Here is a 12,984-nt window from a genome sequence, read left to right on the forward strand (position 1 = left end):
TTCTAACACAGTAACGCACTTGCTTTCTGCTATTGCTTTTGCTTGACTGGTGCTATAGCCAACTATACAATGGTGTTCTAGTTACTGCTCATTGTGTAATAAAGTTAGAAGAGTTGTCTAGGTGTTTCTATTTCTCTTAAAATCTTCATGTGGGAAATTCAGAGCAGAACGTAGAGATTCAAACTCCGCGAGGAAAAAAAGCATACAAAATGCCGTACCAATCAGGTTTCTGCTTTTTGTGTCTGGGACAAGGACATTCATCATGGGGTGATGAATCATCTTCCTAAATCATTCACAAAATAGATTCCTCTTAAACTCCTCGGCTCAAGAGTGCCAAGCTTTTCAGCACACTGATCTCAAATTCATCCATGCTAGCCCTATTTGCACTCATGTGTTTTATGTGTTTCAGCTCAAGATGTGGGAGTTTCAAGTGCCTTTTCTATCAAAGAGACAATTTGAGGAAAAGGAAGGGGATGAAGTAATCCTGATGGTCCACATCAAGTACAGACTTAGCTGTATAGCAACACGTCTACTACCAGCACAGTGTATTCTGTCCTTGCACATTCTTTACTGGCAAATGAAAGCCCTTGAGCCAAAATCTTCATCTTTTCACAAAGACACATGGGCTGTCATTACTTTCTCTCACTGTATCAGGCGCATGTATTGTGTTCGTCCTCATCAGAAGAAAGGCTCAGGTCATTGTACTTGGATTTTTTCCTACTATTGGCTTTGAGAGCAAACTTTATTCTTAACTACTACCCATTATTTCAATATTCTAACTAATTCTTGTAAAGTGTTTTAGTATCTACTGTGACTATTGTTTAATTCTGAAAATATTAGGCTCTAATTATAGAACAACCTTAGCGCATTCAAAATCATAGTAGCTAGTATATTTGATAAATACATCCCTTTTCTCCTACTCTAGGCAAGGCATACAGGAACATGTGGGGTTCTTTTCCTCAACCTTTTCAAGCTAATGTATCTGACTGGGCCAGGCACTCCTGTAGTCATGGGGATCTCTGAATAGTTCTACGTAACGCTTCCAAGTCTTCTGGAGTAGGGTCTGTAGCTAGGACACCCTTCTCCTCAGCAGTCCTCTGTTGTCTGAATTGTCCAGCAGGTTAACAGTGAGTTTGTTCGAATATTCTGCAAATGCTATTATTTACCCCGGGATTGAGGTGAGGACTGAACTGTACCCCTTTCCGCTGTATTAGATACAGCTGAGAATCCCAGGCATTGGCCCCAACTGCTGTCCGTTTCTTTTAGAGGAGTTGCAACGCTAGGATTTGCTTCATTTTGCATCCCATATTTCTTTCCTTCTGCACCCTAAAGGAACTGCTGCAAGACATCTACAAGTTTCTTCAAATCCACAGAATCTTGACAGAAAAAAAATCCAGTCCAGAGATGGCTGATCTTCATAAATTAGCTAGAATAGCAATGTTCTCCCCTCTTCCAATTAAATTAGGTGAAAACAGGAACTAAGAAGGGCGTAGGTCAGAGTAAAGGACAGCCTGAGGCTTCTCAAGGTCTTTGACCTATTCCTCCCAGACTAGTATTATTATGCTGACACTTTGCAATAAAATCTTGTTATATAAATTATTTTAACAGCATAGCCATATTAGAATTATAAAAGAGCTTCTCCTGGCTTTATCAACGTCACCTGATTATTCACTTTTTGAAGTACAAAGTATTTTTGCACGGAGCATACATACACATGTAGCGTGCCTTTGTATTTTTATGTTCCTGTTGCAACTTGTTTTGAGACAATGAAAACTTGTTTTGAAAATACTGAACACCTACAACAATCTCTTTTGGGTGCCAGACAAGAGGATTTGTCCTCCCTTGACTACACAGGCACAGCCAGCTGGTTTGCTTCATGGAACCCCTAATAATTCATCTCCTGCGTAGAAGATATTTACCATAACTCTCCAAACTCTCTAGGATTTGCTGTTTGTTTATAACAGAACAAAATCAAAGATGCCAACCTTTCTTTTTTTTATATAATTGTTTTCTTTTTAAATTCCATTTGTCAGGAGCTATCTAATTCAACACGATTAGTACCAATTAACAAAAGGAACTTAAATTAATAAATTGTTACATTAATTCCAATAGTGGGTATGTATTTAGGTCATATTCCATATGAGTGCTCATTAGGTCCTTAACAAGTGGTTAAGGTGCATCTCTACGCCTTGCATTTAACAAGGGCTGAATGCTAAAGTGTGGAAACCTACTGAAAGCCCATTCTTTTAATAGGCCTCATGCCAACATTCGAGGCATAGTTTTTTCCTTGTAAACTCAGACGCGAGACATTTAAATCTCTTTGCTATTTTTACTATATATAATGCATTAAAAACATATTTCCATTGGGCAAACCATGTTGTCTATTTATTCACAGGCACTTCCACAGCATTCCTCACCAGGCTAAAGATACATGAGCTCTCACAGCAGAGCAAAATAACCCAGTCTCCTGCTTTGGGATAACTATGGGGTAACAGGAGATTAATTCTATACTAGACATTTTACGACACCTCTATTAGGAGAAAATGATTGTTAAAACAAATTATCATTCTCTCCAGATATAAGATATTACAACGATTGAAGTGACAAACAGTTCTCAGCACGCTAACTTTTGGTTGCATAGCTGCAATCAGGCTGTAGCAGGCAGGCCCACAACATGGCCGGGCGCCAAGTGGCAAAGGCTCAGGAGCTAAGGAAAATCAGGACTATTATGGCATGCGCTAGGCATTCGGGAAACAGCAGCATTTCTAAACCACTGTTTGAATTCGAACATCACTAAAACTTATCCAAGCACAGCAGCAGAACGATAAAGGTACTTTCTAGGATTTCTTTATCACTTCAAATATACATAACGATACTTGGCACGTATTCATGTTTCGAAACTAAACTTCTTGATGGTATGCTCTTTGGGATGTAGTTTATAATTTCCTTACTAGGCAGCTTTATCTACAGCAAATATTTTGCTTTTATGTGAAACACAATGTCTACACAGCTCTCCATTTTATACATCTCCAAAACTGGCGATGCCAAGCAAACATCTGAAGTGTTTATACAACAGCAAGACAATAGTTCTTAAGTTACTGCCACTGTAACTGGCTAAACACACAAATGTACAAAGGAGTCAGTGCACAATGCCATTATGCTGCTAGCAATTTTTTTTTCCGGGTGCCAAACAAATTCATCACATAATCTCTCTTCCTCTCCTAATATTTCTCTCTCTCTATCTCCTTTTGCTGTGATTTACCTACAAGGAGTTTTGGAAACTTCCTATGCCCACTTCTGCTGCCAGTCTACACAAGGCACTGACTGTGCAGCCAGGCTCATGGACACGACAGTAGTCAAGTGTCAAGAGAGCTGGAGGTCTGCAGTGAGCAGCCATCAAAATGCAAATTTTTAAGAAATACTGTTGCCTTCAGCTCAGTTCATAATATTATATGACAGAAAATTGTCTCCAAAATTACAAACAAAACTAAACATGTGCCACCAAAACCATAACAGGAAATAGAAGCAGCAGAACTAGTGAAACTAAGTACACATCTGAAGTTTAAACATTAAAATTCACTCATGTCCAAAAGCTGTTTTCTGTATTTTACTAACAATGTCTTTCTCCTCCAGAAGTTCTTGTTGGAGTTATTATAATTTCTGATTCAAGTCACACAGAAAGGTACAAGAAATGGTTATATTTAGACATGTTTTTCAATGGTTTGCTGATTGAAGAAATAACAGGTGGCTTTACTCCATATGAAGCAAACAGAAATAAAAATTAAATTTTCATTTGGTTATATATTTGTGTGTCTGTTCCAAAAAACTATGATATCAATTGATTTTATAAATAAAGTCAAGAATTCAGCATAGCTCTGCTGTAAAAATTGAGACAACTTTGCTGCCCAACTTACCATAAAGCAAAATGAATCTTGACAATCTGTTCAAATCACGAAACAACCACAAATATAACGACATGACTAAAGGCAAAACATAAAGGAAGGGAGTTCTAGGGGAACTGCTGTGGAGCCAGGACTGTAGATCATTATGTGGGCTGGCAATTAATGTTTATTTTAAAGCAGCAGCATAAGTAGGGTCATCACTTTGCAAAAGATGATAACTTTGGTTCCAAGAATATATGCGCTCCCAAACGCATGGACCTTCACTGACAATTACAGGTAAAAATTACAGCTACTGGACATAATCAGTGCATACAGACCAAGGCCAGTAACTATGCAAGCAACTTTTTTGAATCATCTGGAAATCAAGATTCTGGGATTTATTCTCTCACAGGTTTCTGTTATAGAAATTTGGAAATTTACAAAGGCATACTGCACAGACACAGTGGCTCTAAGTGTCCCAAAGCACACATAGCAAAACGAACCTCTCATTTTGAAACAGCTTTATCAATGCCTTCTGCTTGCCAGTTCAAGAGATAAACATTTCACTTCCTTCACCTTCTCCACAATGTACATAAATAGACTTGCTTCAGTCAGATGAAAGCTTGTGGTCTTAGATCATAGCAAATTTTGCTTCTGCTTTCTTAACTTCCATTTTCCTCCCGGGATTACTCAGTGCTGGGGTAGCAGGTGTCTGCAAAGGGGGCACTGGAATATCTCTGTCACAGCACGGTCACTCCACTTCCTTACCAGTGGATCATGAGAATGATATTCCAAGGCCATCATGGAAATATTCAATCTTCTTACAGTCTTTTTAAATACAGTGCTAATTCACAGGAAATTTCCAGTCCTATGAGCTATAGTGTGACAAGCCTGCTCTATTTTTCCTATTTGCTGAAGTGCCGTAGCCATATTTTTCCACTCCAGGTAAAGGTTAACTTCTTAAAGAGATACTGTTTATTCAAGACACTTATTATTTCCTCCTACCTAGGCTACACAAGTGCACGCTGAACTCCATTGTTGGAGAGTAATTATTTAGCAAATTATTTAGTAGATTTGAAGTAGAGAGTCAATGCCAGACAAGATGCAACTACGAACCTCTTCTAAGTATAAAAGGCAGGGTGAAGAATGTGATGAAATAAGGAGGGGGGAAAGTAGGGACGATATAAGAAGTAAGAGAAAGTAGAAAAGACTGGGCAAAAACATATTCAGGAGTGAGGCTTGTAAGGAAAGACAAGTGTAGAGATTCAAGAATAGAGGACACCACATAAGTAATAATAGGATTTGAATGATCTTTAAGAGATTATTGAATCCCTTAATTGTATTTCAGAGGCAGAAATGAAGGGTTACACCACAGATGCATTCATAATGAGTCTGACAACCAGCTTCCCTGAAAACAAAGTTTGCTTGCAGGTGAAAGGACTGATTTCATCATGCCACCCGCGCTTATCAGTGGGGACCCAAGGCAACATACCAAAACACAAAAGAAACCTCCTTGGATATTCATTAGGACAAACCAGTCAGAAGGAAAGGGATGAAATGCCACACATCTGTGATTATATAGAACATACTAAAGAAGTTATTTCTCTTTGCTATTTAAAAGATATATGTTTGCTATTAGAAGTAAGAGGAAATTCTTAAAAGGTCAGAGATCTCTCCAAATGGGGAAAACAAACAGAAACAAACCTTAACACTTATAGGTAAAAGCAGAGTAATGCAGATAAAAAATGAATTTGAGGAACAAATTAGCTGTGGCCCTCCAAATAAAAACTTGTCAAACAGTACAAAAGCCAGCCAAAAAGTAAAAAGAACGCTCAGAAGAAATAAAGTCACAAAGAATAAATGAAACGAGTTTTGCATCCAAGTTCACCATCGACGTGCTTAAAGAGGCTGCCATACCAGAATCCTGTTTTACAAGGGATGTACCAAAAGATCTGACTCACGCAGAAATGTCAGCCAAAAAGGTAACGAACAAATCAACAAAACACACACAAGCAAATCAGCAGGCCCAGATGATATTCACACCCGAGATCTAGAGAAACTCAAGTGTGAGAAAGTTAAACTCTTAAATAGCTTGTAACCTCCTGCTTAAAACAGCTTGGTACCAGAGAAGTGTGATGTCAATTAAAAAAAGGTCTGGGAGGATAGAGGGAACTGTGGACCAGTAAATCTCATGTCCATACCTTACAAATTGGTAGAGACTGTTATAAGAAACCATAAATTTATAAAAAGCCCAGAATTAGTAGACTTGAGTAAATACGATATATTGGGTAGGAGTCAAACTTATGCTTCACAAAGCTCTTTTTTTCTTAAGGTACTAAAACCACGCGGACAAGAAAGATTCAAGTGACACACACTGCTCAACTCTCCTACAGGCGTTCGGGAAGGTTTTTCAAAGGCTTTTAAAAAACTGAATTACTGCAGCAAGAGAAAAGATCCATGAGTGGATAAATAGCAGGTGAAGATAAGAAAAACACAGATAGGAATGAGTGATGAGTACTATTAGGGTGAAGTCACCTGAGAACTGCGCAGCAATGGGTGTTTTGACCTGTGTTGTTCAACATATTCCTACATGATCTGCGAAAGTGAGCAAAAGATGGCAAAGTTTGCTAATGTTAACAATTTAGTCAGGGAAGGAAAAATGAGGCACAATTATGAGGAACTGCAGATGGTTCTTATAGCACTGGGAGACTAGGAGATAAAATACCAGGTGGAAAGTCAATATTGACAAACATGAAAGGGAGATATGTGAGGAAAAAGATTTAATAGTACATACACAAAAAACACGGGCTCTGAAAAACAGACAGTAGGGAGATCTTGGTGCTAAAATGTCAGTGTAACCTTCAGTTGTACGCAGAAAACCAAATCAGATGTTATTAGAACCAGAATAAAGAGTAAACCAGACAATATCACTACGTCACCATATAAATGCATGGTGAATGTATCGTGAGTAACATACAGTTCCTGGTCTCAGAAAGAATGACAGAAATAGTAAAGGGATAAAGAAGTGGGACAAGGGTGATCAGAAACATGGAAAGGTTCTGTAGAAGAAAGGAGTGAGTGGAGCAGGAGAAAAGGTGACAGTAGAGACATGAAGAGGTTCATAAAATCATAAAGGTTATGGAGGGGACCAGTGGATTAATTATTTGCTGCCTCTTTTCATACAAGAGCTAGGGGGTAACAACTGGATCTAGCAGGAGGTAAGAATGCAAAGAGCCGACAAAGCTTGTTCTTCACACCACACGTTATCTGTGCAATCCCTTGCCACGGAATTTTGTGATGTTACGATGTGGGTTCAAAAAGCAATCAAATAGAAGGAAAGCTAGGTAGGGCTACTGAACAGAAATGTACCAATTCTGGATATAGAAATCCTTGAAGATGGTAGAACATGCCAGGAAAACACGACTACATGCTCTGCCATGCTCTTCCATAGGCATCGGCTACTGCCTATGATAGAGAGATGATACCGGGCTAAACGAATGTTGAATTTGACCTAGTAGGACCGTTCTTTGTGTTTAACAAAGCAATTACAAATATTACCCAAAAGACAAGACCATGGAGCTCACCTACTATTTTTACTTAGCTGTTTATTTTGTAATTGATCAAGCAACCGTATTTATCTGGCTATTAAACCTCAGCTCCTTCCAAAACCACATATTTGTCTCTACTTTTTTCTCTCAAGCAAGGGAGGACATTTTTTTGCATCAGTTCCTAACTATAATTCCATGCTCTAATATAGATCTAGCAGCTGCGATAAATGTATAATGGAGTTCTCTAATGAAGCCAAATCAGACAGTTTATCATAGTATTTCTATAACACCACCTAACCCTGGTTATCTAAGAACCACCTACATCAAATTCTAGCCTCCAATTCCTACAAAGCAGTTGTCTTCCAGCAAAGTGCTATTACATTCCACTTCTACCAAGCCAACTCCTCCAATCTCTTCTGTGCATTTCTCTTGTCAATACATGAGCGAATCCTTTTTTGCAGAAAGAATATTTACTATATATTGAAATGCACATATGTACAGTTCACACATATACATAATGTCTATATAAAAACACAGAAAAACTAGTTGCCTAACAGATTTTATTTCTATGCACTTCCTATAGCACCTATACTCCTCATCTTTAAATAGTTGTTTTTCTTTTCCCACAGTCAAAACTTTAATGGGAAGTGACCAGAAACAAATACCCAGGCCCTTCTGTCTTGGATGAAATCCACATAATGCATGACAGCACTGAAGATCCCTGGCAGGCACCTGTCAGAAGCTAACATACCATAACTTAAGAGTCAGACTTAATTATCCAAGGAGACATTTAAAGAAAAGTACATGAAAAATATGACTCAAGAAGTGTGACTATCATGTGTATGCACTGTACTCTGTAGCGTATGCAGAGGAACAATGTAAAAATAAAATAATATCCTGGGAAAATTCTAATTAAAAGCTGTATCCACTTTGCCTACTGTATCTTATAATCAAAATGATTTTGTTGTTAACGTTTGCTGGTAAATCAGCTGCAGAACACACTACAAGGACAAATGTAATCATTAAGTATTTTAACAAAACGTAATTTTTTCCATTTGCCTTTCTACTTTTCACATATAATTCTAATCAGCTGACACTCCCACAGAAAATCAGAGTTTTGATTTAATGGTCTATAAAATCAAATTAACTTCATAAGCTTCACATGGCTATGTCGCCACATCTCTTCTCGCTATGGCTGTCACAGTGTATTGGCCCTTTTGTGTTCTAAAAAATAGCCCACTGGCGGCAACAAAATGTCAGCCTTACTCGATTTCAGGCAAGGAAATCCCTTTTATTCAGTTTCTGATGCGAGACTATCGAAAACCAAAGAGTTAAACAAGCGACACAGCTCAGCACCTCACCCCTTAGTTTGTACCTACCCCCCTGCTCTTCTGCAGAAAGAATCCTCTGAGCCTTGCAAACGTTCAAACACACACACACACACACGCACATAGGGAAGGATGATGTCCCTATGTTTTCTGCTTCTGTCCCCTACTCTCATTTTTCTAAATTTCTTTTTAAGTTTAAGGTAATGCGCAACAGAGCCAAAGACAGTCACAAAAAAAGCTTTGTGAGGAGAGTATATGTAAATGCAAACAAGTTAGTTTTTGGAAATCTACTCTTTAAGGATGCCTAATGTGCATGAAAATCACATGCAAATACAATTTGCTACTTTTATGAATAAGCAGGAAAAATACTGAAATACAAACCGAATAATAACAAATTATTTATTACCTTAATTGCACCTATCAAGGAAAGAAGATTATAAAAAAGGTGCAATGTTTACACGTAAACTTTATAGTGAGATTCGAGGTAGCATAGGTGGAAAACAAAAGTTTCATGGAAATAGAGAAACTTGTTACTTTAAAAGAATCCAAAATGTAGTAATAGATATTCTGCCTAAAACGTGAAAGATTTCTGGCTTAATAATAAAAAAATGGATGAGTTGAAAAACTGGTTAATGTCAAAAAAAAAAAAAAATCATTAGAGCACTCAAAATTTACTGAATACAACAGCAAGTCTTTGACACATTACAACTGAGTTTGTCTAAACAGCAACACAACAATTGTCTCCTTTTTTTTTAAATATCGTTTCATTAGACCAAAAAATGCATTTCCTCTCCTTACCAGGGAACAGAACAGCTTAAAGCAACCATTTCAGCCAAATAGCAACTAGCATCTTCACGTGATACATATCTCCTAATTTGATGATATTCAAGGAAAAGGTATCGATGAGGCTGAAAATGCTACAGCCCAATGCACCAGCCCGACACTTTCTAATCATAGCACGCTTGCACTGAGCATGAACCATAGCTGCAGCCGCGCTGGTGATACATATGTAGCTCGCACAAGATGCGCCTGCATATAAACTTAAGCTGCACTTGACCTTATGGCAGAGCAACAGCCAATATACAGTTGAGAGCACTTAAGCCCTTTTAAGCTTTCACCCTTACAGAGCCCTGAGGGATATGTAAAATTAACACCACATTCAGCAAACACCAGTGAATGGCCAGGGACAACAATGTTCTTCAGAAACCAGTTTTATCAGCCACCTTGAAAAAAAGAATGTGAACCCTCGGAACAACTTTTTATTGTGATACCAGTTTTCCATCCTCCTGCTATTTTTAATGACGAGTAGGTGGATTTATGCAGGATAAAAGAGTAAACTGAGTCCTGACTTGCTCTCCCTGAAGTATAACCTAAGTCTATAGAGCAGCACCAGGTCAGACAGAAATTGGGCCAGAGTGCATCTAAGAACTGAACTTAATTTGTATAAACAAACAAGCTTTATTTACAGTATTCCTTCATAAAATCCCAAGCTTAGAGTCTGCCTGTTCTTTAAAGACTCCATTTATGTACACTTGAATGCCTATTTAAGCAAAAAACAAGAGAGCTTTCCCATGGAAACCGCACAGAGATGTTTTACTTCACACGTACACCACAAACAAGGCTGCTAACTTTCCATAATTTACTGTATTTTCTTAGGCTTGCTATTGTATTTTAGGACCAAGCCTTTTGGAGAAGCTGCTTACGCAGGAGGCCACAGACATATAAATAAATGACCTAAGAGAGGCAAAGCCTGAGATGTGAACTGACAGGAAACGGCATCTCGGCATCTTGTAAGAAAATTTTAGTATTTTTGGTTTCCCTGTTTCTAGCTGGAGGAACAGGTTAAGATTTTGCGTTTAGTTGAGAAACAAGCAATCTGGAGGCATTTGGAATCACATTATTTAATCAGGACTTGATTCGTCCCTTAGAATTAAATCAAGCCAGAGGGCAATCCCTGGGCTAAGACAATAGCAAGCTTCAGTTACCAGATGCTATCTCTCAGCGAGGAATCTAAGTCAGTGGGCCTCAAAGGAGCCAGGTGATTTTAAAAACTGCTTAAGAGGACACAGAGAAAGAGAAACTCAATTTTGTGGACTTTATCAGACAGGCATAAATTGGTCCAATTACTTTAGCAAGAACATCAGCAGTTCTTCTCTGTGAATGGAAAAGATCCTGCTAAACTGATACTCTGATTTGAGAATTTGCCTTTTAGATTTAGGTGATATGTGTCTAAGTGTGAATGCATACAATCTACTTCTATATGCATGTATTTTAGGGGAGTAATTTTGCTCCTGCTTATAATTACTACTGATTGTCTCAAGGCTACAGCAAAGGGTTAAGTCCTAACTTCAAAAGAGATGCCTACTTCTGCCGGGGGCCACAAAGATAAGCAAGGATACCAAGACTTTCAAGTTTAGCCCCTGAGTTGAAGGAATTGGATGGCCTCACCTGTTTGGAGAAAAAACAAAACAAAACAAAACAACCCTGGGAGAAGGCTGGGCACAGGATCCTTTGGCATGAACTTACGACAGCTCTGCCTATGAATAAGCAGGCTGTGTTGAGTTGCTGAAAACAGAGGCAGGGCTTGCCAAAATTGAGGATGAGGAAATCTCTGAGAGATGGCATTTCAAACTTGGTGGTGCTTCTACATCCTATAAAGCAATGCAGTATACATGCTTCATTCAATACATGACCGGACAGCTAATGAACCCAGCCAGTGCAAGAGCAAGCAAAAGCTGTCCTTGATGGTGTCTTCAGCTACAGTGAGGAAGATGGTGTAAACTGATCCCTCAAGTGTCTGAGAATAAGGGCGGAGAATTTGGTCAGATACCAGAACATCAAGTGGGAGATCCTGTGGCCCTAGAACAGTAGGGCCAGAAAGATAAACAGAGCTGTTTTGTCTCAAAGGATGCCGAGCACTCGGGAGACCATTTGGCTAAGAGGGAAAAAGACTACATATAAGCAAAACCTAACAGACAGTATTTAGAAACACAAACAAGTTGCCTCTGATTTATCCAGGGCTAAATTTACTTCAGCTGAGCAGAATCAAATTGCTTCTGGAGGCTAAATCATGTATCCTTCTTTCCTGTTTTTATTGGGGATGTTTTGACGTGGTGCTTGAACTAATATATTTAATTAGAACGCTTTCCTATATATCTACATATATTCCTATATACTTGGTCCGTAACGTGGCTGCGGTAAAAATAAAGCAGAACGAAAAATTATTTGGTTGTGTTGAAACACACTCACCTATTCTAAGAAGCCCTAGCAAATATTTTAAACACTGTTTACATAAGGTGCTCAACTGTGTTAAAAATCTTTCTTAAAATATGCTAACACATATCGTAACATCATACTTTTCTTGATACAGATTTATTTATAGTACCTACTCAGGAATCACTAGTTGTTCTTGCAAGGAAAGTGCTTTTAACTAGAGCAGCTTCCCTCTCTCTTTGCAGCTCAGTGATAGTTATTTCAGACATTGCAGCATACTTTCTTCCCCTGCTTCTCATCATCTTTCTCATATTACGTACCCAGTGTAAAACTTAAACGCAAAGGCTCAAACGTAAGAGTGAATAACCCCACAGAACATACAAGTGATAGTGAGTGCTTTTTAAAAGAACTGTTATAATACTTCTAATTTTCAAGTGATCATATTTGATCAAGAAATGGCTCTCCTAGACAGTACGGTAGTAAAACCAAATACTAGCAAAAAAATTTCCATTACAATGGATCAAAATCCAAAATCAAATGCTATGTGATGTTCTCCATAAAATTTAAATTTGTATAAAATCTGCAAATGCTTCAGTCAATTGTTGTTTGCTTCCATCATTTCCAAATTACAATCAGTCTCTGACCATGCCATTCATTTGATTTACTCAGCTTGAACTATTTTCATTCGACTCTTATTTACGCATCTTTGCTAATTTAATTTAATCTTCTAATTGTCATTCAAAACATTCATCCCAATATGCCTTGTTATTTATGCAGTTTGATGCCTTTACAGGCTGAACAACTGATAATCAGCCTGCTTAAATCTCTTACGGTTCTAACATTTTTTACACTTTGCAAAATCGAAATACTGCAGCAAGGCTGTTGCCCATATTGCTCCATTCAGGTAAAATCTGTTTTGCTTCATTAGAAGACAGGGATAATATCTAGTATACAAAAGGGGCACCACTGCTCACAGCAGCTTGTCCCTGCAACAGAACCACTCTGGGGAGGCTG

General features: G+C 38.2%; 1 protein-coding gene across 2 annotated transcripts in view; it reads right to left on the bottom strand.

Moving 5' to 3' along the window:
- BABAM2 (BRISC and BRCA1 A complex member 2) overlaps positions 1-12,984 on the bottom strand; it is a 178,416-nt gene that overhangs the window by 8,476 nt on the left and 156,956 nt on the right. The window lies entirely within an intron of this gene.

This window comes from Gymnogyps californianus, chromosome 3, assembly GCF_018139145.2.
Source record: "Gymnogyps californianus isolate 813 chromosome 3, ASM1813914v2, whole genome shotgun sequence".
NCBI lineage: Eukaryota > Metazoa > Chordata > Aves > Accipitriformes > Cathartidae > Gymnogyps > Gymnogyps californianus.